The 23,630-nt window shown below is 41.9% G+C and overlaps 1 long non-coding RNA gene across 2 annotated transcripts; it reads right to left on the reverse strand.

Moving 5' to 3' along the window:
• Positions 1 to 2,478: 2,478 nt before the first annotated feature.
• Positions 2,479 to 23,533, reverse strand: LOC140487804 (uncharacterized). Of its 2 annotated transcripts, none has more exons than XR_011962944.1 (3): positions 23,033 to 23,533; positions 14,562 to 14,726; positions 2,479 to 3,964 (listed from the first exon to the last, which is right to left on the reverse strand). It is a non-coding gene; the product is annotated as an uncharacterized lncRNA (long non-coding RNA). The 2 variants fall into 2 exon arrangements; XR_011962943.1 differs by having other exon boundaries at positions 2,479 to 3,968.
• Positions 23,534 to 23,630: the final 97 nt, after the last annotated feature.

Raw genomic sequence — 23,630 nt, forward strand, 5'->3', positions numbered from 1 at the left:
TTTCTTTGATGACTTTTCTATCTCCTGATTTAATTTCTTCTCCACATCCTGACTACTGCTAGAAAGCCTGTACATAACTTGCCTTTCGAAAGTGTATCATTTCTTGCTGCTGACTTGACTTCATTTCTTACGAACAAAATATATATACAAGACACTCAGTCCTGCATTGACTGTCCCCTACTCACAGTTGTACCATATTTGCTGTGCCTCAAGTTTGATTCCTGAGCCTTTCCATACTCTCTATCCTACTTCTTGTTCTGGAAACTTTAATAACCCCTGCTGAGCCCTCTCCTCCACTTTTCCATGCTTATAGAGGTTTATAACATCATAAGGGACATGGATAGGGTAAATAGACAAAATTGTTTCCTTGGGGTGGGGAGTCCAGAACTAGAGGGCACAGGTTTAGGGTGCGAGGGGAAAAGGTTTAAAAGGGACCTAAGGGGTAACTTTTTCAAGCAAAGGCTGGTGTATGTATGGAATGAGCTGCCAGAGGAAGTACAGAGGCTGGTACAATTGCAACATTTAAAAGGCATCTGGAAGATTTTATGAATAGGAAGGGTTTAGAGGGAGATGGGATAAGTGCTGGAAAATGGGACTTGATTCATTTAGAATATCTGGTTTGCATTGATGAGTTGGACCAAAGGGTCTGTTTCCATGGTGTACATCTCTATTACTCTGTGACTCTAAATGAATCCACACCTGACTATCCATAGCCTTAGTTATGTGATTTTCCAGAATTCTGGTTCCAGTATGATTCAGGTGGAGCCCATACCATTCCCTAGTGCAGATACCAATGTTCCAGGAACTCAAAACCATTTCTCCAATACAAACTTTTGAGCCACACATGAATCATGAATTACATGAAGTTAATTCATGGGATGAGAGCATCGCTGGCTAGCCCTAATTGCCCAGAGTCCAGGGTCAACCACATTGCTTTGGGTCTGAAGTCACAGATCAGGTCAGGATGGCAGTTTCCTCCTGTAAAGGACATTTGTGAACCACATAGGTTTTCCTGATAATCATTGGTCATTGTTACACTGTTAATTCCAGATTTTTATTGAATTCAAATTCCACCATATGCCATGGCAGATTTGAATCTGTGTCCCTGGAACACTAGCTGGGTCTCTGGATTAACAGCCCAAGAAGATACCACTAGGCCTTTGCCTCTCTAAATCTAGCCACTAATTGCTCATATTCCCTCAGTAGAACCTCTTTCTACCTATATTGTTGGTACTTAAGTAGACCACAACAACTGAACCTTTCCCCTCCTACCGCAAGTTTCTCGGAAGCCCAGAGAAGATATCCTGAACCTGGGCAAAAGGCAGGAAACATAGTGTTTGAGACTCTCAACCCTGGCCACAGAGAACAATTTCTGTTATCTTGTCTACACTATCCCCAATTACAACTACATTTCTCTTTTCTCCCCTCTTTTGAATGGCTTCCTATACCACGGTGCTATGGTGATTTTGATCATCCTCCTTATAGTCCTGGCTCTCATCTACACAGGGAGCAAGAATCTCAAATCTAAAGGGCTGAGGCTAGTTAGCACTACCTACTGAATCCTTCTACTTACCTCACACATAATCACACTCTTCCGTCCCTGACCACTGACTGAATCTGATGTAGTTTGTTACGACATGGGGTAAACCCCTTTGCTAATTTAAACCCGACACACAGAGAAGCTCACCTCGCACCGTAACCTGTTAAATTTTGAGAGGCAAAGAACTATACGTGATTTCACTATTTAAAGTAAAAATTAACAATTTTATTCTTTAAGTTCAACAGAGAACATTAAAACCACTATTTACAACTCCTTTCTCTTAAACCTTTCTTTTACCTCCCACTCTACAATACTGGTCTGATAAAAAAAGTTAAGATTTACAAAAAAAAATCACGTTTCAAAACCAATCAGCTTTGTTGATTTTTCTCTGTAGACCTTCCTCTGGGTTTTCCTGGGTCGTCTCTTCTTTGGTCTTCTGCTGCACAACTTTTCTTATGGACAGGTATCTTTCAGAGAGCGATTTGATTAGCAGTCTATACTTGTTGGTGCTTGGAGTTCTCCCCCTAACTGTTCAAAATGTCCAGTTTTATACCCCAAAACATCAGATCATTTCATTGGTTTGTTGTCATCAAAACATTAAATTCAAATTTGATTGGATTTTGGTATCTGGGGCATAATTTAAACTGATTGGCCAAATTTGAATTTGTTTTTGTTCCATTTGTTTAATGGTCGACACGACCAGCTATCCTTAGTAGCCACAAACACAGATGACAAACAACATGAATATGACTGGGACAACACTACCATTATAGGGCAAGCCAAACAGAGGACAGCCAGGGAATTCCTAGAGGCATGGCACTCATCCACAGACTCTATCAACAAACACATCGACCTGGACCCAATATACTGGCCACTACAGCGGACAGCTGGAACTGACAACCGGAAGCGGCAGAGACAGGCCACTATAAATGCCAGAGGAAACAGCACAGAAGCGCTTCACAGGAGGCTCCCAAGCACTGAGGATGTCACCTAGACAGGGGACGAAACGTTTGCAAGACAAATTCCCAGCTCGGCGAACAGAACCACAACAACGAGCATCCGAGCTACAAATCTTCTCCCAAACTTTGAGAACCATGATAATGAAAAGATGGCTCCATTTTTTGCTGTTCCTTAACCACATTATCATGATAGATATCTGACTTTAATTCTAGTTCATCTTAACTTCTCCCCACATAAAACATTGAATAGATACCAACCTTGTCTATACGTTATCAATTAAATCCATGATAACGCATCTACGATTACATTCTTATGACCCACAACATGCATGACTTGTAAATTAAAAGTCTGTGACATAAGACTCCAACGAAATAGTTTCATACTCTTGTCTTTAAAGTGTTCCAAGAATGTAAGAGGATTTTGATCTGTGCACATAACCGTCTCTGACACATTGCTTGTGACATACACATTAAAATCTTGTAAGGCCAGTACCAAACTCAATAGTTCTTTTTCGATCGTGTAGTATTTCCTCTGGTGGATGTTGAGTTTCTTCGAAAAGTAACCAACTGGCAATTCAATCCCATCATCACCTTCCTCTAGCAATAGAGTTCCCAATCCTATGTCACTAGCATTGATGGCAACTTTGAAAGGTTACGAAAAGTTTAGTGTAGCTAAAATTGGTGCAGTGGTTAATATTGCTTTTATATTGTCAAATGCCTCCTGGCATTGTTCTATCCATCGAAACTTTGTGTTCTTCTTCAGCAAACTGGTTAATAGTGCCACTACACTGCTGAAGTTTGGAACAAACTTCCGATAAAATCCGCTTAGTCCCAAATATCAAAGCACCTCTTTCTTCGAGGTTGGTCGGGGGAATTCCTCGATGGCCTTTGTCTTTGTGTTCTGTGGGGTCAATCTTCCATCAACAATGTTATGTCCCAAGAACGTCATCTCTGCGTCTGTGAATTCAGTTATGTTTAAGTTTACTACCAGTTTTGCTTCTCGTAGTCATTCAAAGAGCTCTGCCAACTGCGCCATGTGATCTTTCCGGGGCTTACTAAAGATCACTACATCATTGAAATAGACTGCACAGTTTGTTAGCACAGCCAAACTCGGTTCATGAGTCTTTGGAATGTGGCAGGTGCATTCTTCATTCCAAAGGGCATCACTTTGAATTTAGGGTTACAAATGCAGAAATTTCTTTCACCGTCTCTGATAAATGCAGTAACCATGCAGTAAGTCCACCTTGGTGATATAACTGGCTTGTCCAACTTTCCCAATACAGTCCTCAAATCTCGGTATTGAATATGAGTCTGATTTTGTAATGGCGTTGACCTTGCAATTATCCAAGCAAAATCATTGAGTCTCGTCAGGTTTGGGAACTAAGATGATCAGCGAACTCCACTCACTCTGGCTTGGTTCGATGATATCCTCTTGAGAATGGTCTCCATCTCCTTCTGGACCTGTCTGGCTTTGAAAGGATTAAGCAAATAGGGGTGTTGTTTTATCGGAACAGCATTCCTTACATCTATTTCATGTACAATAGCATTAGTTCTCCCTATCTGATTCTTACATATGTCCTCACACTGAAGTAACAAACCTTTCAACTGTATTCTTTGCTCCTGAGACAGATAGTTTACAAACCGATCCAACTCTTCCAGGACTTCTTCATTTTTAAAACATATTTTGAGGCACATCAAAATCCACAGCATCTGGATTTGATTCCTCATTCTGCCAGGACAGTAAATATCACTTGTTTCTCCAGTTCTTTCTCTCTTTAAATTCTCTGGAGGAGACCTTAACAATCAATTATAACCCACTTGAAAGGTTCTTCAAACGTGGGAATTGGCAACAAAGGCTTTATGACTGCCTCTGGCTTACCTACCATTTGGCATGTATGACACGTACAGCAAATATTAACCACATTCTTATGCATTCCAATCCAATAAAAATATTTTTGTACCTGAGCCTGAGTCTTTCATACACCTAGGTGACTTCCTATAAGTAGTTAATGTTCTACCCGTAACACTTCCTATCTGTATGCTACTGGCAACACATTCTGGTGTCTTCGGCCCATTTCTCCTCTGCACTAACCTGTCATGGTCTCTAATTCCGTTTTAGGATTCTATCTTTCAGACAATAATCGTCAGGAATATTCTCTGCCGCTTTTTGGATTATGTGTTCAAATATTTATCTCTTATCGTCTTGTCTTTCTGTTGCAAGTCCCTTACCTTTCAGGGCTAAACACTTCCCTCTGCCTTTTCAGGCTTTTCCTGCACCAAGACGTCAAACAGGGTGTCCGCTAACTGAACCTCAACTTCTCCACATTTCTCTTTAGTTTTTCCTTCGTGCAGTGAGTTATGATAGTGGGATCTTGTTACTACTCGGTCTGGGAAAATACCAGGATATTTTTCTTTTCATTCTTCAGTTTCTTGGTCTTCCTTGGGCTTTTCCACAACAAGGGGTGTCACGACCACCTTGGACCCTGATAAATCATTGCCAAGAACAAACTGGGTTCCAGGAACTGACACTCTGTCAATCACTCCCACTGTTACTTCCCTAGTCTTAAGACGGCACTCCAACCTGACCTTACATAAGGGAACGCTAAATTTCTGTCCATCTGACCCACAAATTACCACACTCTCAGGTAACAGATCAGAAAGAGTACAAGTTCGCTCATCTCTTACTATTAGAGACTGGTTAGATCTTGTATTTCTTAAAATTATGACTTCTTGTCCTTCTCCCCCTTTTATTTCTGAGTAAACTTTACCTACAGAGGCAAATTCTTTATAGAGGTCAGGCTCTAATTTCATACCCAGCCTCTGCCTAGGCTGTGCACTCTTCTGCAGCTCCTCAGCTCTTCTTAAAGTTTCCTTTACTACTTATACTAATGTCATTGGCATGGCTTCTTTTATCCCATCTTTTCCCACAGTTCCTTTCTTACGTGTCCCACTTTACCACAATGGAAACACCCGAGACCTTTCACTTCCATTCCACCCTCTTGGGCTTCTTTTTTAACCTGTGATAAACTCTTACCAGTGCTCTCTACTCTTGGTTTTATAGTGTGGGTTCTCCCCTTCTCCCAATTTCTCTCCCCAATAGGACAAAGTTCTGGCTGGAAGCCTGTCTTATGCAGTAACATGTATTCAACTGCTAACTCTTCTGCCCTTCTCACTTCCTGAACTTTCTGTTTATCCACATGAATTCTTACCATCGCTGGAAGTGAGTTTTTAAACTCCTCCAGCAGAATAATCTCTCTTAGAGCCTCATAGGTCTTATCTATCTTGAAGGCCCCCACCCATCTATCAAAACAACTATGTTTAATTCTTTCAAACTCAACATAAGTCTGACCTGTATCCTTCTTTGTTTCTGGATAGCTGTCTAAACACTTTTTACCAATTCATAAGCATTTAAAATAGCCTGTTTGACCTCTACATAATCTCTTGACCCCTCATTTGAGAGCGCAGCAAATACCTCACTAGCTCTGGCTACCAGTTTAGTGTGTACTAGCATTACCCATAAGTCCTTGGACTACCCCATCTGCCAAGCCAATTTTTCAAATGAAGTAAAGGCTTTGACATCTTTCTCATGAACATGTGACAGAGGTTGGACATATTTGTATATATCACTACCTTCTCTTTTAATCTCCATCCAGTTAACTTGACTTTGCTGACTAAGTCGCAAGTTCTCAAGTTCAAATTCTGTCTCTTTTTGCTCAGCTAAGAATCTTCTTGCTCTTTCTGTTTCTTCTCTTTCTTTGCTCAGCTGAGTACCTTCTCTCTTTTTCTCTTCCCTTGTTTATCTACTAACTCCATTTTTCTCAATTGCAATTTAAGTTTTTCTAACTCTACTTGTCTGTTTCTACTGCACTTGTCTGTTTCTCTGACACACCTAAGGTGCTTGAGTTATTAATTCCCTTACAATTTCAGCTTTACTTCTGTCCTTGGTTAAACCCAATCCAAACCTCTTTGCTAGGTCTAAGAGTATGATCTATTCTTTTCTTTCTAAACTTTCTTGACAAATGTGGCAATCATCTTCAAACCTCAGAATCTCTTCAGCAATTTTAAGAGCCATTTCTCTCACCTTTAATTTAACCAACCACAATTAACCAAAATTAAACAAATTGTCTCACCTATGTTTTATTTAAAGATCTGGGACACTAACCGGCAAGTGTTTAAATCTACAGGACTTTTCTTTCATATCCCAAGTCTATTCAAATCTGTCCAAATCTCAGATTGGATCTGTCTAAACCTGTTCAAATCATGGACGAAAGCCTCTCAAACTGTTACAACATGGGCTAAACCCCTCTGCTAATTTAAACCCGACACACAGAGAAGCTCACCTTGCGCTGTAATCTGTTAAATTTCGAGAGGCAAAGAACTATACCAGATTTTATTATTTAAAGTAAAAAATTAACAATTGAATTCTTTAAGTTCAACAGAGAACATTAAAACCACTATTTACAACTCTTTTCTTTTAAACTTATCTTTTACCTCCCACTCTACAATACTGGTCTGATAAAAAAAACCCTGAATAAGACTTACAAAACAAAATCACATTTCAAAACCAATCAGCTGTGTCAATTTTCCTCTGGGTTTTCCTGGGTCGTCTCTTCTTCGGTCTTCTGCTGCACAACCTTTCTTATGGACAGGTATCTTTCAGAGAGCTATTTGGTTAGCAGTCTACACTTGTTGGTGCTTGGCAGTTCTCCCCAAACTGTTCAGAATATACAGTTTTATACCCCAAAACGTCGGATCATTTCATTGGTTTGATGTCATCAAAACATTAAATTCAAATTTAATTGGATTTTGGTATTTGGGGTATAATTTAAACCGATTAGCTGAATTTTTTTTTTGTTCCATGGCATCGGAACTCCAGCGATTTGTTTGAACCAAGTGTTATATTTTTAGCTTGTTCAGCACTTTCTGTACTTTTGGTCAGTCCTTGCTAGGTTCCTCTCTCTTTAAGGTACAATACACAGCTACACCTTCATAACAAGTTAATCTAAGTGGTGTGACTGCCTTCTGATAAAAAAGAAATCCAGGTAATTACCCCCTCCCTAATGTGTCACAATGTTTGAAGCTCAGACTCCAGCTAATCAACTCTGAGCCGGAGTTCCTCAAGCAACCAACACTTGCTCCAGATATGGTCAAAATGAACCACAATGGAGTCCACCAGCTCCACATCATGCAGATGCAACACATTGCCTCGCCTGGCATCCTCATTCTATTTACTTAGTTATTAATTTGACCTTTAAAGATTTCCTACCAGTGAGGTTATACTTCTCCTACTTACTTTTAATCTGAAAGTACTGTGTGATAGATAGTCAAATTAGTATTACCAATAAATGAATTTACAGTTTTCCTGTGATGTCACTCTTTGTGCTGGGGCCCCAATCCTGGGCTTTAACATATCCTGCAAGAAGACCTTATAATCTAAGGGCCAAAAAGGTGAGCAAAAAGCATTTCATACCTCTGCACTGAATTCTCACAATGCCTCCAGGTTACCTGAACTATATATTCACTTGGGTTACGTCTCATTACAGATGGATCTCCCTTTCCTGATTGTGCACTGTCGATCCTGCAAAGTGTTCCTTACTAACATCTGAGGGCATGCACCAAAATTGGGAGAGCTGTCCCCCAGCGTGACACAGTTATGCTGACAGATTCATAACTTATAAAGTCCCAGATGTCACAATCACACACACAATCCTTTGCAAGACAGAACAGTAGTATACAGTCAGGAAGAAGTTTTCTAAGGTGCATTCAACATTGACTCTGTACCCAAAGATATCAGGTGAAACATGGGCAAGGAAATCTCCTTTTGATTATCACTGACTGCCCCTTCCTCTGCTAATTAATCAGTACTTGTCCATGTTAAAAATCAGTTGGAGGAAGCACTAAGAGAGGCAAGGGAAAAGAATGTACATTGATAGGGGACTTCATCTAAAGGATTTGGCTGCTAGACTGGATGTAGAGTATGTGGTAAAGGAAACAACAAAAGGGAAAATAACTTGATCTTGTCCTCTAAAATATATCTGTTTAGATGTGTGACAATATTGGTTGGAGTGACCACTGCTGTCCAATGGAGATAGTCCCACCTTTACATTGAGATTACCTTCCTGCAGCACCATGCTAAATGGGACAGGATTTGAATAGGACAGGGCAACCATGAGCTGCTGTGGGTCATCGGTTTTGTCAAGGACAACTGGGGATTGTGCACTTAGTCACCGATTAGAGTGGTGGTGGAAAAGCACAGCAGATGATAAAGGGCTTTTGCCCAAAACATCAATTTTCCTGTTCCTCGGATGCTGCCTGACCTGCTGTGCTTTTCCAGCACCAGTCTAATCTTGACTCTAATCTCCAACAGTACCCACTTCTACCTAGTCACCGATACATATAGAATCACAGAATCCCAACAGTGCAGAAAAAGGCCATTTCACCCATCAAGTGTGCACCGACCCTCCAAAGAGCATCCATTCAGGCTCAAGCCCCTCCCCTGCCCAATCCCCATATGAGCACAGCAGGTTACATAGCATCAGAGGAGGAGGGGAGACAATTTTTCAGGTCAAAACCTTTCATCAGAGTCGAGTTGCCTCCTCCAATGTTGCTTGACCCAATGTGCTTTTTCCAGCTCCACTCTTTACCCACTCTGATCCCCAGCATCAACAGTTCTCACTATCTCTAAATGTTTAGCATGGCCAACCCACCTAAACTGCACATCTTTGGACTATTTGGCTTCAGTATTTACTGTTGACAAGGAATGGAAGATAGAGAACATTGGGAAATAAATAGTAACAACTTGAAAGCTATCCATATTACAGAGGAGGTGGTGCTGGATGTCTTAAGATGCATAAATCCCCAGGACCTGCTCAGGTGTACCCTCGAACTCTGTGGGAAGCAAGGGAAGTGATTGCTGGGCCCTTTGCTGAGATATTTGTATCATCAATAGCCACAAGTGAGGTTCCAGAAGACTGGAGATTCACTAACATGAAACCACTATTTTAGAAAGGTTGTAAGGAAAAGCCAGGGGAAAAACAGACCTGTGAGCCTGACATCAGTGGTGGGCAAGCTGTTTGATGGAATCATGAGGGACAGGATTCATAATTGTTTGGAAAGGCAAGGACTGATTAGGGACAGTCAACATGGCATGGGAAAAAACATGTTGCACTAACTTGATTGAGTTTTTTGAAGAATTAACAAAGAAGATTGATGAGGGCAGAGCAGTGGATATGATCGATAGGGACTTCAGTAAGATGTTCAACAAGATTACAGATAGTGGACTGGTTAGCAGGCTTAGATCACACAGAATAGAGGAAGAACTAGCTATTTGGATACAGAACTGGCTCGAAGGTGGAGACAGAGGAAGACAACAGGTGGTGGAGGGTTGCTTTTCAGACTGGAGGCCTGTAACCAGTGGAGTATCACAAGGATTAGTGCTTGGTTCACTGCTTTTTATTATTTATATACTGGTCGATGATTTGGATGTGAACGCAGGGGGCACGGTCAGTCTGCAGATGACACCAAAATTTGATATGTAGAGGACAATGAGGAAAGTTACCTCAGAGTACAACAGGATCTTGATCAGATGGGCCAATGGGCCGAGAAGTGGCAGGTGGAGTTTAATTTAGATAAATATGAGGTGCTGCATTTTGGAAAGGCAAATCACCAAAGTCCTGTATAGAGCAACATAACTTTCAAACTTCTGTACTCAATGCCCTGACTGATGAAGGCCAGTGCATCAAAAGCCTTCTTCACTGCCCTATCTACCTCTGACTCCACTTTCAGAAAACCATGCACCTGAACTTCAAGGTCCCTGTGTTTCACTACATTCCTTAAGGCCCTACCATTTACCATGAAACTCCCAACTTGATTTGACTTTCAAAATGCAAGACCTCACACTTATCTATATTAAACTCCATTTTTCATTTCTCTGCCCACTTCCCCAGCTTATCAAGGTCCTGCTGCAATTTCTGATAATCTTCCTCACTGTGCACGCATGCTGCCTATTTTAGTATCATCTGCAAACTTACTAATCATGTCTTTTACATTCTAATCCAAATCACTGATGCAGATAACAAACAGCAATGGGCTAGTCACAGGCTTCCAGTCCCGACAAGCATCCTTCCACTGCTACCTTCTGCATCCCACCGTCAAGCTAAATGTTGGAGGTTAGTTATCTCAGCCTCAGGTTCCTCAGGGTGGAGATGTAAATCCATCAACCTTCAGCTACTTCATCATGGATGCACTCCATCATAAGGTCAGAAGCGGGATATTTTTTGATGACTGCACAATGTTCAGCACCATTTGCTACATTTTACATACTGAAACCATCAATATCCATACGTCGTAAGCCTGAGACAACATCCAAGCTTGGGCTGATAAGTGATAGTACATTTGTAACATAAGTGTTACAACTTAACTAGGAACAGTGCACTGATAATTGTACCCCATCTTTTCACAAGCCGTTCCAAAAGGTATAAATCGCAATTGGACCATCAAGGTGACCCAATTTGCCTGGTTGAATGCTGCTCGGAATGGAAGTATATTTTGTCATGGACAGAAATAACTAATTATTGTAAAACTTAACTTTAACAAAAGCAGACAGAATAAAGGATTTCTAATGGAATTTAAACTATGCCTCTGTAAAAACCTCAAGTACATACGTACTTGTTCACAATTCAGAGAGACAGAATGGGGGTGGGGGGGGGGGGGGATGGGGGGGGGGAGAGTGATATCCTTTCTAGTTGCAGGCTTTTGGATGTTCCTCTCTCGGCTACCACGGTAATTAAAGCTTCTAACATTCTGAAGCTAAACCAATTAATCAATCAATCAATCAGGGCTTGCATCAGGCAGAATTTCTTCAAATTAACGCATTCTTAGTGCCACTCAGTCTTGAACTCTCCCCCTCACTGCTCCAAAAGGTAATATTGTATTGCACAGCTCAAAAATATGCAGCACTTGAATTTCAAGTTGCAAACTTCTTCCTGATGTTTCAGTTATATAGCACTCCAATTTCCATTTCAATTTATAGTCTTAGAAAAGACAAAAATATGTAGACAATTACACAAGTGCCCATTGAATGACCATCTTCAACAAGATAGAATCTAATTATTCCCCCTTGATGTTTAATGGCATTACCTTTGCTGAATTCCCACTTTCAACCTCCTGAGTGTTATTGACCAGAAACTGGACTGGACCAGCTGTACAAATACTGTGGTTACAAAAACAGGTCAGAGGGTGGCACTTCTGCAGTGGGTAACTCACCTGGTGTCTCCCATTGTCTGCCCACTATCTCGAAGACAGAAGTCAGGTGTGGGATAGAATAATCTCCATTTGCCTGGATGAGTGCAAATAGCTTGACACCATCCAGGACAAGGTAAAAACAATGACTGCAGATGCTGAAAACCAAATACTGGATTAGTGGTGCTGGAAGAGCACAGCAGTTCAGGCAGCATCCAACGAGCAGCGAAATCAACATTTCGGGCAAAAGCCCTTCATCAGGAATAAAGGCAGTGAGCCTGATTCACTGGCATTTTATCCACCATGTTTAACATTCACTCCCTTCCCACTGACACAATGGCAGTGGTCTATGTTATTTTCAATTTGCACCGCAACTACTCACCAAGTCTCTTTCAATAGCATACCCACAGGCACTGCCACCTAGCCTGGTCAGGGCAGGAATTGCAAGGGAACATCTGCTCCTGCAAGTTCCCCTCCATGTCACACATCATCCAGACTTGGAACTATATCACTGTTCCTTCACTGTCATTGGGCCAAACTCCTGGAAAACTTTCTCAATAGCTCTGTGGACGCCCCTTCACCATAGAACTACAGCAGTTCAAGAAGGCAGCTTACTACCACCTATCCCAAGCTAATTAGGAATACACAGCAATATGCTGGCCTAATCAACAATGCTCATAACATAGTAGAAAAAATGCCTGTTAGTGTTCACTCCAACAACTTTATCTTACTACAGAGTCTGAAATGAGAAGGAAGGTAGACTGATGTGCTGTTGAACAAGTCACTATTGGGATTGACATTCAATAGTTTTTGGAATTATTCCACCCTGTGACCAGTTGTCAATTCTCCGTTGTTGTAGCATCTGCATGGTCTCACCAATATATGATGTCTTGGGGCATCCTTGCCTGCAGGGTATGAGATAGACAACATTGGCCAAGTCACATGAGCATCTGCTGTGCATGTGGTGGGTGGTGTTCCCACATGTGATGGTAGTATCCATGTGAATGATATGTCATGTCTTGCAGACATTGGCATGGCAGGGTTCTGTGGTGTTGTGGTCGATGTTGTTCTGAAGGCTGGCTTGCTGCGAATGATGGTCTGTTTAAGGTTTGGTGGCTGTTCTACAGGTGAGAAGTGGAGACATAGGAATGATCTTGGCGAGATGCTCAAAGTCATTGATGACATGTTAAAGGCTGTGAAGAACATGGCATGGTATCTGTATTCCAGGGAAGTCCTGGATGAAGAAGAGTGCTCTATTGGTCGTATCTTGAGTTTGTCTTTTGAGATCTTTGTGGTTTTTCGGTGATCAATGATTTGAGCACTGAATCCTGTTCTTATATGGGCAGCCATCAAAACCATTAGGTGTCTGTTCTGGTCCTCCTCATCTGAGAGAACCCTATATATGGCAGGGCTTGTCTGTGAAGGATGGCTTAATATGTTTAGAGTGGAAGCTAGAGAAGTGCAACTTCATGAGATTGTCCATGGGCTTGTAGTAGAGTGAAGTGAAGGAGATGTGTGTCTAAGAATGAGACTGATTCTGAAGAGTAGTCCATTGTAAGTCCGATGGTGGGATGAAACTTGTTGATATCGCTATGAAGTTGTTTCAGTGATTCCTCGCCATGTATCATGCTAGGATTATACCCACCTCCACCACTTCCTCTGCCAGCTTGTTCCCATACCCTCTGCATGAAAAAGTTGACCCGCAGCTCCCTTTTAATCTTTCCCCCTCACCGTAAACCTATTCCTTCTAGTTCTAGACTCCCCTACCCTAGGAAAAAGATCTTGGCTATTCAATCTATCCATGCTCCTCATCATTTTATGAACCCCCATAGGGTCACACATCAGCCTCCAATGCCCAGGTAAAAAAGCCCCAGCCTATTCAGCCTCTCCCTTTAGCTCAAACAATCCAATCCCAGTAATATCCTTGTAAACCTTTTCTGAACCCTTTAAAGTTTAACAACAGCTTTCCTTTAGCAATGAGATCAAAATTTAACCATTCAATCCTGCACAATTGTTCTACCATACAATGGTGGCCGTTCCTGACTGCTAAGATGATGGTGAACTGCCTTCTTAACAGCTGAAGTCCATCTGCTGATCAGATAATGGCTAATTGGTACATTGTCTTAACTTATTACTTATTATTTCCTAACCCACATATCACTACTTAACAAAGTTCTATCCACATCAACCTTCAACATTTCAAATGATCAAACATTCACAGCTCTTTTAGGAAGAGAGTTCCATATTTCCACTATCCTTTGTGAAAAGGAGCATTCCTCCTAATTTTATTTTAACGTCATAACTTTAATTTGATAATTGTTTTGGACCACCCATAGGACAAAATTAAATCCCTGGAGGTGAAATGGTCTCCACTACTACCGACTTACAGAGAATTGGATTTTGTTTTACAATCGTGTTAAACTCTCCTGAGCCTGCAGGATGCTCTGTGACAGAAAACAGTTGAGGCTAAAACATTGAATTTTTTCAAGGAGTTAGATATAGTTCTTAGGGCTAAAGAGATCAAAGTGTATGGGAGAAAGTGAAAGCAGGGTATCAGTGGATGATCAGCCATGATCATATTGAGTGGTAGAGCAGACTCAAGGGACTGAATGCCCTAATCCTGTTCCTATTTTCTATATAATTGAAGCAAGTCTTCACCATTCCTATACTCAGATCTTCTAGTAATAAAAGCTGACATACTACAATCCTTCCTAATAGCCTCTTGCACTTGCATGTTAGTCTTCAGTGATTTACTGATAAATAGCCATTTGTATATCTATAATTTCTAACCTTTTACCATGTGTAAGAAGTATTCTGCTCACCTGTTTTCTGACCAAAATGGATAATCACATAGTTTTCCAGACATTGGTGATGTTCTTGCCCACTCAGATAGTCAATCCAAATCCTCTTGAAGTCAGCTTGCATCTTCCTCACAGCATACATTCCCTTTGTATCGTCTGTAACTTGGAATTTGCGCTATTTGGTCCCTGCATCCAAATGATTGTTATATGTTGTCAAATTATCCTTGTGGCAGCCCACTTGTCACAATCTGTTTTCTCCCTGTTGGACAACACTTAATCCATAAAAGTACATTATCTCATACATATGATGTGTTTTAATTTTGTGAACCAACCATCTGTGGGGGACCCTATCAAGATTCGTCTGAAAATCCAAATCCAAAAACCAAATCTCCTTTATCAATCTTTTTCATACCATGTTCACAAAAATCGAAAAGGTTCATCAAACATAAATTTTCATTCATAAATCCATCCTACATCCAATCATATTTTCCCTTCTACCATTTTCTCTGTCCTTTCATTCTCAAATAGTAGTGTAGCAAAGGTGGAGGTTAGAGGGTACAACCTGGTTGTTCGATGGGAGGAATGAATCTGGTCGGTAACTGGAAGGAAGGGTTGGTGAGAGGAATGGAAGGGAGAGAAAGGGCTGGAAAGGAGGTTGTGGGATGGGAAGGGAGTTTATTTGAAATTGGAGGACTCAATGTTGAGTCCTCCGGGCTGCAAGGGTGCCCATGCAGAAGATGAGGTGTTGTTCCTCCAATTTGCAGTCTGATTCGGTGTAGAAGTAGAGGAGGCCGAGGATGGTCATGTTGGAAAGGGATTGGGAAAGGTTATTAACATGGGCAGTGACTGCGAGGTCATGTTGGTCCCTGCAGGCCTGGCTGAGATGCTTGGTGCAACGTGCCAATTTTACTTTTGCTCTCACCATGTAGAGGAGACTCCATCTGGTGCGCTGGATACAGCAAACTAGGTTGAGAGGCAGTGAACCTCTGTCTCATCTGGAAGGACTGTTTGGGGCCTTGAATGGAGATGAGTGGGGTGGTGTGCCAGCAGGTTTTGCATCTTTTACAGTTGCAGAGGAAAGTACTAGGGATTCAGTGAGGTTGGTGGGGAGAGTGGCATGAGAAAATTATGTAATAACTCTTTAAAGGCTATCTATTTCTTGTGTACAGTCATACCCTTTAATGATATGGAGGTGCCGGTGTTGAACTGGGGTAGATAAAATTAAAAATTACAACACCAGGTTATAGCCGAACAGGCTTGTTTGGAAGTACTAGCTTTCAGAGCGCTGGTCCTTCATCAGTCAACTAAAGAGGCAGAATCATAAGACACAATTTATAGCAAAAGATTACAGTGTCATGCAATTAAAATGATACATTGAAGAAACCTTGATTGCTGTGAAGTCTTTCATCTTTTAGAATGGGTTGCAGGTTTTGGTTCATTAATACATAAATCCCAGAACTTCTTTTAAGCCACATTTTCGAGATAACTTAAGGTTTTATAAAAACAGGTGACACCTCAGTTCAGACAATGTATTAAAGATGTGAGATTAGAGTCTGGCAAATGGGATTAGATGAAGTTGGGATAACTGATCAGCATAGACGAGTTGGACTGAAGGGTTTGTTTCTGTGCTGTACATCACAATGACTCTAGTTATCTGATGAAGGAGCAGAGCTCTGAAAGCTAGTACTTACAAATAAACCTATTGGACTACAACCTTGTTTTGTGTGATTTTGAACTATACCCTTTAATGTAATTTGTCAATCATTTCAGTCAATTTTGCTGCTCAGAATTTAATTTTATCATTTGTTCTGATTTTCACCCAGCTTCAGTTTGAACTACCTTATGATAAAAGTACATTATGTTGTAAATATTATATTACACATTCCTAAAGATTAATTTACAAGACTATCAATTACTGCTGAAAATGTGTTGCTGGAAAAGCGCACCAGGTCAGGCAGCATCCAAGGAGCAGGAGAATCGACATTTTGGGCATGACCCCTTCTTCAGGAATGAGGAGAGTGTGCCAAGCAGGCTAAGATAAAAGGTAGGGAGGACGGACTTGGGGGAGGGGCGTTGGAAATGCGATAGGTGGAAGGAGGTTAAGGTGAAGGTGATAGGCCAGAGTGGGGGTGGGGGCGGAGAGGTCAGGAAGAAGATCGCAGGTTAGGAAGGTGGTGCTGAGTTTGAGGGTTGGGACTGAGACAAGGTGGGAGGAGGGGAAATGATGAAACTGGAGAAATCTGAGTTCATCCCTTGTGGTTGGAGGGTTCCTAGGTGGAAGATGAGGCTCTTTTCCTCCAGCCGTCATGTTGCTATGGTCTGGCGATGGAGGAGTCCAAGGACCTGCATGTCCTTGGTGGAGTGGGACGGGGAGTTGAAGTGTTGAGCCACGGGGTGGTTGGGTTGGTTGGTGAAGTGTTGAGCCGCGGGGTGATTGGGTTGGTTGGTGAAGTGGCTAGCCATTACTCATTACATAATACTAGATCTAAAATAGTTACTTCTCCAGTCACTTTCTCAACATACTACTCTAGAAAACCATAATGCACTTCAGAAACTCATTCTTCATAGCATTATTGCTCATTAGGACTGTCCAGTCTATACGCAGATTGAAGTCACCAATGCTTACAATATTCCCCATGTGGGGGAATGTTTCTCTAATCTCCTGATTAATACAAGGCCCACACTATTGTTTCACGGCCTATAAACCAGTCTTTCCAATGCATGCTGACCGTTAATGTTTCTTCATTTCATCCAGATTCCACATTTTGTTCTTCCAATCTAAAATATTCCCTTTCTGGGTAATCCAAGATGGAGGACGGGAAAATTTCTGGCTGTAACAGCTACTCCTTTTTTGAGGTATTTTAAGTGTTGAAGATGATTTCCTTGAATTCCAGGAGCAGCAATTACTTTTTTATATGCTGTTGCATTGTTTTAGAACTTTGGAAAACAAAAGTCAAAACAACAGCAGTTTTAAAAGGGAGAAGAGCAGACAAAGGAAGCACATGGTGAGGTCAATGCTGGACAGAGAGAGAGAGAAAGAAACTGACACCACAGTGAACCTGCACAGTTGCTGCCTTTGCTGTTTGAATTCATGTATCGCTGGACATCGGAGTGTGTCTGGGAAAATTAATAAACAGTGGAATTCACAACTGATCTTGGAGTAACTGTTTGGGCGAAGTTCACAGAAATAGATAAGTGAATTGTTTTAAGTGTGTGGCTTCTTTCTTGATTATATGTTTTTTGAGATATGTCTCTTGATTAAACTTAAAATATAAGCCATAACTGTTAATTTAACCTGGGTCAGTATTTTGTAGAGGAATAAGACGGTATCGTTTTCTGGGTCTGTAGATTGTGAAGGAGCAAAAATGGCCTTTAGTAGAGTGATATGCGCTTCTTGTCAGATGTGGGAGTTTGAAGAGTTTATAGGTTACTGCAGATTATATCTACAATAAATGCTGTTGGTTGCGAATCCTATCAGATCGAATGGATAGGTTGGAGAGACAGTTAGAGACAATGAGGGATTTGCAATAGCAACAGTATGTGATGGATGGCAGTTATAGGAAGGGGGAAAAGTCACAGATACAGTCACGTAGATGGGTTAACTCCAGGAAAGATAAGAGAGGTAGGCAGCTAGTGCAGGAGTCTTCTGTGGCTATCCCCATTTCAAACAGGTATGCTGTTTTGGAAAATGTAGCGGGTGATGGATTCTCAGGGGAACATAGCACGAACAGCCAAGTTTCTGGTATTGAGACTGGCTCGAATGCAATGGGGGATTCGTCAGGTTCCAAGACATCAATTGTGTTAGGGGACTCTCTAGTCCGAGCTACAGACAGATGTTTCTGTGGCCAGCAATAAAAAATCAAAATGATGTGTTGCTTCCCTGGTGCCAGGATCAAAGATGTCTCAGAGAGGGTGCAGAATGTTCTCAAGGGGGAGAGGGGCAGCAAGAGGTCATTGTCCACATTGGAACCAACGACGTAGGAAGGGAAAAGGTTGAGATTACAGAGCGTTAGGCAGGAATTTAAAAAGGAGGTCCTCGAGAGTAGTAACATCTGGATTACTCCCAGTGCTACAAGCTAGTGAGGACAGGAATAGGAGAATAGACCAGATGAATGCATGGCCGAGAAGCTGGTGTATGGGTGAACAATTCACATTTTTAGACATTGGAATCTCTTTTGGGGTAGAGGTGACCTGTACAAGAAGGACGGATTGCACCTAAATTGGAAGGGGACTAATATAATGGGAAGGAGATTTGCTAGAGCTGCTTGGGAGGATTTAAACTAGTAAGTTGGGGGGGGGGGGGGGGGGGGGTGGGACTCAGGGAGATAGTGAGGAAAGAGATCAATCTGAGACTGGTACAGGTGAGAACAGAAGTGAGTTCAAACTGTCAGGGCAGGCAGGGACAAGGTAGGACTAATAAATTAAACTGCATTTATTTCAATGCAAGGGGTCTAACAGGGAAGGCAGATTAATTCAGGGCATGGTTAGGAACATGGGACTGGGATATCATAGCAATTACAGAAACATGGCTCACGGATGGGCAGGACTGGCAGCTTAATGTTCCAGGATTCAAATGCTACAGGAAGGATAGAAAGGGAGTCAAAAGAGGAGAGGCAGTGGCGTTTTTGATAAGGGATAGCATTACAGCCGTGCTGAGGGAGGATATTCTCGGAAATACATCCAGGGACGTTATTTGGGTGGAACTGAGAAATAAGAAAGGGATGATCACCTTATTGGGATTGTATTATAGAACCTCTAATAGTCAGAGGGAAATTGAGAAACAAACTTGTCAGGAGATCTCAGCTGTCTGTAAGAATAATAGAATGGTTATGGTAGGGGATTTTAACTTTCCAAACATAGACTGGGACTGCCATTGTATTAAGGGTTTAGATGGAGAGGAATTTGTTTTGTGTGTGCAAGAAAATTTTCTGAATGTACCTACTAGAGAAGGTGCAAAACTTGAGGTAAAAACAATGACTGCAGATGCTGGAAAGCAAATACTGGATTAGTGGTGCTGGAAGAGCACAGCAGTTCAGGCAGCATCCAATGAGCAGCGAAATCGACGTTTCAGGAAAAAGCCCTTCATCAGGAATGATGAAAGGCTTTTGCCCGAAATGTCGTTTTCGCTGCTCGTTGGATGCTGCCTGAACTGCTGTGCTCTTCCAGCACCACTAATCCAGTAAGGTGCAAAACTTGACCTACTCTTGGGAAATAAGGCAGGGCAGGTGACTGAGATGTCAGTGGGGGAGCACTTTGGGGCCAGCGACCATAATTCTATTAGATTTAAAATAGTGATGGAAAAGGATAGACCAGATCTAAAAGCTGAAGTTCTAAATTGGAGAAAGGCCAACTTTGACGGTATTCAGCAAGAAATTTCATAAGCTGATTGGGGCAGAATTTCACAAGTAAAGGGACGGCTGGAAAATGGGAAGCCTTCAGAAATGAGATAACGAGAATCTAGAGAAAGTATATTCCTGTTAGGGTGAAAGGAAAGGCTGGTAGGTATAGGGAGTGCTGGATGACTAAAGAAATAGAGGGTTTGGTCAAGACAAAGAAAGAAGCATATGTCAGGTATAAACAGGATAGATCGAATGAATCCTTAGAAGAGTATAAAGGCAGTAGGAGTATACTTAAGTGGGAAATCAGGAGGGCAAAAAGGGGACATGAGATAGCTTTGGCAAATAGAATTAAGGAGAATCCAAATGGTTTTTACAAATACATTAAGGACAAAAGGGTAACTACGGAGAGAATAGGGGCCCCTCAAAGATCAGCAAGGTGGCCTTTGTGTGGAGCCACAGAAAATGGGGGAGATACTAAACGAGTATTTTGTATTTACTGTGGAAAAGGATATGGAAGATATAGAATTAGGGAAATAGATGGTGACACCTTGCAAAATGTCCATATTACAATGGAGGAAGTGCTGGATGTCTTGAAATACATAAAGGTGGATAAATCCCCAGGACCTGATCAGGTGTACCCTAGAACTATGTGGGAAGCTCGAGAAATAATTGCTAGGCCTCTTGCTGAGATATTTGTATCATCAATAGTCACAGGTGAGGTGCCGGAAGGCTGGAGGTTGGCTAACGTAGTGCCACTGTTTAAGAAGGGTGGTGTGGACAAGCCAGGGAACTATAGACCAGACTGACATCAATGGTGGGCAAGTTGTTGGAGGGAGTCCTGAGGGACAGGATGTACATGTATTTGGAAAGGCAAGGACTGATTAGGGGTAGTCAACATTGCTTTGTGCGTGGGAAGTCATGTCTCACAATCCTGATCGAGTTTTTTTGAAGAAATAACAAAGGATTGATGAGGGCACAGCGGTAGATGTGATCCATATGGACTTCATTAAGGTGTTCGACAAGGTTCCCCATGGGAGACTGGTTAGCAAAGTTAGATGTCACGGAATACAGGGAGAACTAGCCATTTGGATACAGAACTGGCTCAAAGGTGGTGGTGGAGGGTTGTTTTTCAGACTGGAGGCCTGTGTCCAGTGGAGTGCCACAAGGATCGGTGATTGGTCCTCTACTTTTCATCATTTATATAAATGATTTGGATGCGAGCATAAGAGGTGTGGTTAGTAAGTTTGCAGCTGACACAAAATTGCAAGTGTGGTGGACAGCGAAAAAGGTTACCTCAGATTACAACAGGATCTTGATCAGATGGGCCAATGGGCAGATGGAGCTTAAGGCAGATGGAGTTTAATTCAGATAAATGCAAGAGGCTGCATTTTAGGAAAGCAAGTCTTAGCAGGACTTATTCACTTAATGGTAACGTCCTAGGGAGTGTTGCTGAACAAAGAGAGCTTGGAGTGCAGGTTCATAGCTTCTTGAAAGTGGTGTCGCAGGTAGATAGGATAGTGAAGGCCGCATTTGGTATGCTTTCCTTTATTGGTCAGAGTATTGAGTACAGGAGTTGGGAGGTCATGTTGCGGCTGTACAGGACATTGGTTAGGCCACTGTTGGAATATGGCGTGCAATTCTGGTCTCCTTCCTATCGGAAAGACGTTGTGAATCTTGAAAGGGTTCAGAAAAGATTTACAAGGATGTTGCCAGGATTGGAGGATTTGAGCTATAAGGAGAGGCGGAACAGGCTGGGGCTGTTTTCCCTGGAGCATCGGAGGCTGAGAGGTGACCTTATAGAGGTTTACAAAATCATGAGGGGCATGGATAGGATAAATAGACATCGTCTTTTCCCTGGGGTCGGGGAGTCCAGGACTAGAGGGCATAGGTTTAGGATGAGGGGGAAAGATATAAAAGAGATCTAAGGGGCAACGTTTTCATACAGAGGGTGGTACGTGTATGGAATGAGCTTCCAGAGGAAGTGGTGGAGGCTGGTAACAATTGCAACATTTAACAGACATTTGGATTGATATATGAATAGGAAGGGTTTGGAGGGATATGGGCTGGATGCTGGCAGGTGGGACTAGATTGGGTTGGGATATATGGTCGGCATGGATGGGTTGGACCAAAGGGTCTGTTTCCATGCTGTACATCTCTATGAGTGGCCGTGACTTCATTTTTTCCATTATCCTGCATTCTAAGTTTACTTAAAAATCTTTTGCCTGACTCCTGATTTTACTTACCACCTATCTACTTCTTATTGCCAGCTACACTGCTTCCAATTGAAGCTGCAAATCTCCCTGTGAAAATATCAGTCCTGGTTTTGTAAAGGTGTAAACTATTCAGCATTCCCATCTGCCCCAGAACATTGTTTCAGAAATCTACTGAACTCCTCCTCTACCAATTGTCCAGCTATGTGTTCCATTGATCAATCCTCCTATTCTGATGCTCACCAATGGGGGGGTAGCATTGAGTAGTAATTTCAGAATTACTTCCAAAGTTATGATTTTTAATTTCCTTATGAACTCTCCAAAATCTACTTTCTGGACTTTATCTCTCCTCCCACCTTTGTCATTGGTACGAATGAGGACCATGACCTTTGGCTGGCCATCCATTGCAGAAGGGATGCCTTGCAGACATTCTTGACCCTGGCACCAGGACGGAACTCAATGTCTTGCAGTTCTTTTTACTGCCATGTAAATGCCGGTCTGATCTCTGATTGTAATAATCTATCAATATTGCTTTACCATTCTTCTGTCCTTTATCACCCGTGGTGACACATGGACTCAGGGGACTTCCATACTAACTGTTTGGTTCTTTTCATCTGCCTAATCACCTATTTCCTTTCAGCTTGTATGATCCTAGCCTGAAGTGTGACGACCTCCTTAATAAAAATATGCCATCTATGTAGTTCTCTGCCCTGTCGATGCACAACAGTGACTCCAGCCATTACTTGACTTCGTATACGTGGAGCTCAAATTTGCATTCGGTAACATTTATTGCAGATGTCTTCATCCAGGAAAACTGGGACATGTATAACACCCTACATTTCACAAGATGCACATTCCACTAGGCTGAACTGACCTGCCACTCTGTAACTTAAAAAAAACTACTTATTAGTTAGAATATGCAGAGTAACTACCAGTTACTCACCAAACTGTTTCTTCTCCTGTACCAGAGAACTAATTACTGAGGGCTCAACAACGTAGAGAGGAAAAGAAGCATCTCCTTCCCCCCTTTCCACGAACTCCCTAATTCACCAAGATCCCAGGTGCATCCGAAATTCGACGAAACGTGACAGAGTAAGGCCTTTCTAAAATTATTTTCAACGAATCTCTTCGGAGATGTGATTATGCATATCTGTGGAACTTGAACCAGATTTAGGAACACTATCACCGGCTCTGAAGGTTTATCATGCACTCTCAAAATCAAGTAAACTAAACCAGGTTTAACCCACCGCTTGGTTAAATGGATGGACCTGCTCTCATAAAGCTTGGATATGCCTAGATTAAGGTTGGGACAAAATAGTAATTTCTTTAAATCTGCATAACAATTCTTAGTTAACTACTACATTGATGTTGGTTAACGTATTTTTGTAATTCTGTGCTCTGAAAATTGAAATGTACAACTTTGTATTCCCTCACAAGCCTCAGTGACCGTTGAAACCGTTACTAACGATCAGCCTCGCGCCAAGTTGGGGGGCGGGGAGAGAGAGACAATGCACATGCGTAGAGAAGCTCCACCCCCCCCC

This window comes from Chiloscyllium punctatum, chromosome 17 (assembly GCF_047496795.1).
Source record: "Chiloscyllium punctatum isolate Juve2018m chromosome 17, sChiPun1.3, whole genome shotgun sequence".
NCBI classification, from domain to species: domain Eukaryota; kingdom Metazoa; phylum Chordata; class Chondrichthyes; order Orectolobiformes; family Hemiscylliidae; genus Chiloscyllium; species Chiloscyllium punctatum.